This window comes from Achroia grisella, unplaced genomic scaffold, assembly GCF_030625045.1.
Source record: "Achroia grisella isolate CSIRO2021 unplaced genomic scaffold, CSIRO_AGI_Agris_v1 utg640, whole genome shotgun sequence".
Taxonomy (NCBI): domain Eukaryota; kingdom Metazoa; phylum Arthropoda; class Insecta; order Lepidoptera; family Pyralidae; genus Achroia; species Achroia grisella.
The window spans coordinates 795,244-800,806 of record NW_026712977.1 but is presented as its reverse complement, the minus strand read 5'-3'; positions in this window follow the sequence as shown (position 1 = coordinate 800,806).

The window sequence follows — 5,563 nt, the reverse complement described above, 5'->3', positions numbered from 1 at the left end:
CTATAGACGATAGGCAATTGAAATAGTAAATAGTGACCACGATTCTCATTAAGCTGTAACCCGTTCGATTCCAGGTTTAGCGAAAAACGCACTATTGATTGGTGTCGGGCGCTGCCGGCCTCCCTAATGAGTTTGCCTAGATATTATAGTCGCCGGTGGCGCTGTGCAAAAACAGGGCATTCGACATTTAACAAAAGTTTTTCAATTTAAAATTTACAACTAAAAGTTATTTTGTATTCTTTTTCCATGAAAACATTGTGCATTTAAAAATACGGTTGAAATTTTATAGGGTAGTGGCTGAATCTAAATAAATGGAGTTTGGTCGTTTAATTAGCGCTTGTCTATCAAATGTCATGCTTGTTTCACAACTAGAATAATAATTATAAATGCGAAACTATCTGTCTGATTTTACCTTTCCAGCACGGGAGGTCTAAAAGGATCTGAATCAAATTTTTCACTAAAGTACATTGTACCACTAGAACGGCCTATATACTTTTGTCTAAAAGAAAGCCAAAGAAAGTGCAGTTAACAGACGGTATAATATAGTCATCAGCTATTTAGCTGTGAAAAGGTAACAAAGATAGACCACCGAAGTTTTGGTAATATGTAATAAACTATTGTTCTTAATAATGCATACTAGCGTTATTAATTCAAGTCTATTTCTACTACATACTAAACTTACAAAAACGAATCGTTTCTACGTTATCCCGATTGAAAACACGGTTTAAATTGCTCACGTGTATGTTAACACATTTTTATAGCTTTACAAATTGTTGCAATCTCTTTAGAAGTCTCCGGAAGAGCTAAATTATCCAGGAGATTAACACTCGTTCGCACTGTACTTACGTGCCTCTTTCTATCTCTAATATACATATATTACCCGGTTTGTTTTACCCGGTGCCAACTCATTCAATCCCATTAGATTTACAATTTAAAAAATATAAACAAATAGTTTATTAATTCAATGAAAATGAAATGAATTATAAATTCAATGAAATTAAATGATTCTAAATATGAATCAATTGAAAAATTGTAATTCTCAGGTATATTAAACAATTCTAAATTTGAAATTATTTTCAAATTTTGAATACATTAATATTTCTGAGTCAAAAGTTTATACAGAAAGGTGGTGTGTACAAGAAAAATTATAATTCTCGGGTATATTAAACAATTCTATTCTTGAAATTTTTGAAAATATACGCTTCATAATTTTTAAATAAAATCAAATTTTGAATCGATTAATATCGCTGAGTCAAAAGTTTATTCAGAAAGGTGGTGTGTTCGAAGTCTCAATGACTTTAAAATAAAAATAGAGTGGTTTGCTTCTCTATTTTGTTTCAAACTGACGCTGCAGTGATTGATACATCGATAAATAATTGACAACAGATACGTATATCTGTAGCTCTAGAGAATTCGATTTTTCATACTCGTCCGTACGAGTATATTAAGTTCATTTCAACGGCGCGGCAGCGAGACAGTTTATTTGTATGTTTACACACATATGTACACACAACATACGAGGTTACTACAAACAATCAACAGTAACAATTATAAATGAAATTTTAATTCCGGAAAGTAAAATTATTTTCCAGGAAAAGTGTGTTGCGATTTTAAAGCATTTGGGTTGCGCTACATTTCATTCGATACTGCATCCGAATAAAATAGATATTTTACAACTGTTATCGTTATCTATACACAAAATTAAAATTGGATTGTCTGTTTGTAATATTGAAATAATCGTTTTTTACTACATGCTATATGAATAGCGAATATAAATAAATACGGTACATACACCAAAATAACATTTTATATTTTTGTCTGTCTGTTTGTTCCGACTAGTCTCTGAAATAGCTGGACGGATTTTGACGGGACTTTTATTGGCAGGTAGCTGATGTAATAAGGAGTAACTTAGGCTACTTTTATTTTAGAAATATAAAGTTAAATTCCATGCGGAAGAAGTCACGGGTGTAGCTAGTAAAATATAAATTCTATCCAATTGAAGTATCCCAAATATCAGTTATTTATATAAAAGTAAAAAAATATATTCAATATTATACCAATATCTATTTAAAACAGGTTAAAATTGACTTTGTCTCTTTCTCAATTCAAACTTCAGACCTAAAAGAAAACAATAAATCCATTCTAATTTTAAAATAATTACCACAGAGCAATTAATGTTACATTTTATATAAGAGTGGTCACATCAGAATTGAACCAAAATTAGATCCATATAAAAAATTATAATGTTTCTAAAAAAGCAATGCCAAAAGTATATATAATATATACATCGATGTTACTTAAATATGTAATAATTTCTAAGAGAATTCATCTGTAAGATCGTCAGATACTTTGTTGTTAACTTTATCTATAGAATTTCTCCCGGTAACTAAGACATTTAACCGTTTCACTATTGACTGCTTTCATCTAAAAAAGACCATTAGGAAAATGGAAATGGTCCACATAACTACTTATTTACACGTACCTTGGAAACATCAGACATGATTACTGGGTTATTTAGTCTAATTTTATATAAATAAAAAAACAAATCAAAACAAATTCATGCAGGTCTATTACAGACTCTTATGTTAGTTCGGAGTGCTTTCAAGCTGAGAAGAACAGACACTCAACTCGTATTCTTTTTAAATAAGTTACAAAATTCAAACTTGGTAGAATAGAGTGATCACCAGCAACATATGCTGGTATTAAGTATTTTATATGTACATTTTATTTCCTCTTTTTTTTCGTTTGTTGTTTATATTGTATTTTTTACATTGCAATGAATAAAATATTTTTCTTTCTTTCTTTCTATATGCTATTGTAATTTTGTCAAAAGTAAATAGTGTAATCAGCGTTCATAACCCGAACAGACTATTTATGTTTATTTGTAGTAAATATATTCTAAAATATCTGAAAGTTTTCAAAAGGTCTATCACTCCTAAATAGCTATATTATTTGTACGTAATAAAAATGTATTTCAGATTAAATAAAATAAAATTTCTTTGCCGTACTCAGTAAACAGTAATTTAATATTTTATTTCTACAAATAAACCAGTCTGATTGGCAAACAACGAACGTTTATTGAACGATTTTAAATATTGTTCAATATGAGTGTTTTATTTACAAATTTAATAAAAGTGTTACGTATCGATTTCTGTACATGGATGAAGTACTACAAAATCAATGACTCTTGTGAATTTGTGTCTGTTTGTCTGTACCTAAATCGACGATCGATAGATCGTATCGAATTAACTTCACTATAATAATGTCACTTAAAATTTAGCGTTGATTTTTTTTCTTTTGGTTTATAAAGAAAAAATTGTTTGTTTTTTGTACAGTAAATAAATTTAAAATAACTACGGATACAACAATCTTAAAAGAGTAAGGTATATACAGTAAAATGAATCGTGATTACAATAATAACAGTAGTGTAAAACTATGGCAGATAATAAATCACATTACAAAAAAAAAAATAGTAACATTAGGATAAATTATTTAAGGTTGCATGTCCTCGACAAAACGTGTTACTAGGATTTTTTTTACAATAATTTGACTCTATGAAGTTATGTCCATAATAAGGTAACTAGTTTGATTCGTTGGTTTTATTATGGACAACGGGTAAAATCGATTTTCCTGAAATAAGAGACCTATATATTTTCTCATTTATATGAAGAATCTAATCCTGTACAAGAATTTGAAAAAATATGTAAGACATTTTGATTATAATGAAATTAGAACAATTAAAAAATACCGTTAGATTTCCTGTAATAATATAGTAAACTGAGTAGAGCGGAAAATAAATATTATCATTAATAAATTGATTGAAAGTACAACTATTGCGCTTGGGTGAGGAGAGATATAAGGTCCCTGAATAGAGACAGAAGGAAAACTGAAAAATACCTAGATCGTAATTTAATCGCGCGCACACACTTCTCTTAAAAAGTTCTCTTGGAGACAACTTGAACATTTATCACGCAATAAAATTCTCATTAAACAAACACTGAAAAATTACATTTTGATGGGAAAAAAAGTTATTCGAAATCCTTAAAATACAGAATAAAGAATACCTTTTGTGTTAGTTTGAAGGGTGAGATACGGCGACGAAATTGCAAGTATAATAGCTATGACAAATTAGTTTATCGTAATGATATTGCAAGAACCGCAGGCATAAGGATGTGATGTTCATGATACTGTTTATGTACGAAGATGATTATTTCTATTCACCATTACATGTACTGTCAGCAATTATGTATTCAAATGATCCATCTATTATACCTATTATATAGTATCCATAACACAAGATTTGCTTAACTAAATGGTGACTCACCGCTTGAAATTATACGAGAAACAGATCCATTTGGAATACTGTTCTTATCACAACAATACCAGCTACTTCCATTTGACCGCATTCAGAACCGAGCGGCCAGAATAATTGGTAATCAACGTCTTTATAACAGACTGACCTGTTGTCTCTGCAGCGAGATATTACATCTTTATGCATTTTATACCACATATATCGTGGTGAGCAATGTGAGGAATTGTTCCGATTAATACCAGCCGCTAAGTTTCACCACCGTACCCTCATCAAAAACTAAAATACCAGAAATTAAAAATAGTTTCACCCACACACATTAAACATGTGTATGTTTATTATACTTACATGTATGTGCGTGTATGGCCCATTTTATATACTTTATTATACATTACTTTTATATACTTATTGGCCTTTTTAAAATGGTAGAAGTTAATAATAAAACTATAAAATGTTTTGTTCGGTAATATACATATAATCTGTATAAAATTAACAACAAAGTATCTGATGATCTTCGTTACAGATTACAGAAAGAGAGACAGAAAAACATTTATTGACAACCATTATTGATATAAATATACATTTACACATTTTACATATATATATGCATGCACACATACACATATATATATACATACACACACATATACATGCAGAAAAATTTCAAAAAACATCTGTAATATTTATATATAATGATTGGCATTATAACCGACACTCAGCATTTGCCATGACAGCTAACAGTCATGATGCTGGTATTCTATGCCTGTAAAAAATAATAACATTTAAGTTATTCAGTTAAAGTAATTGATTAAAATAACTTCCATACATTGTTATGGAACGAAATTATTATGAATCACACACATTACACATACATGTATAATTCTAATAATAACACTTTATTGCTTTCTGTAAAATAATTACAAAAGAAAACTTAAAATAAGTGTTTAGCACACTTATTTTAAGTTAAAAGACAAAAGACAGTCTAATCTATTAAAGCAATCTCTAACAGACTAACGTCACAGACAACATAGAAATATAGAATTAAACTGTAAGACACTAGCGATAGAATAAAATCAAAATATTTATATATATATATATATTGTAGCTCTAATTGTAGACACTGAATATTAGACAAATTTACTATCAGTTCTGAAAGTAGATCGAGCCAATACTAACTGATAAGAAACGTTCACCCTTTTCCAATATCATTGTTTGTATATGATACATAATTGTGAAAACATAGGCTTTAGACAT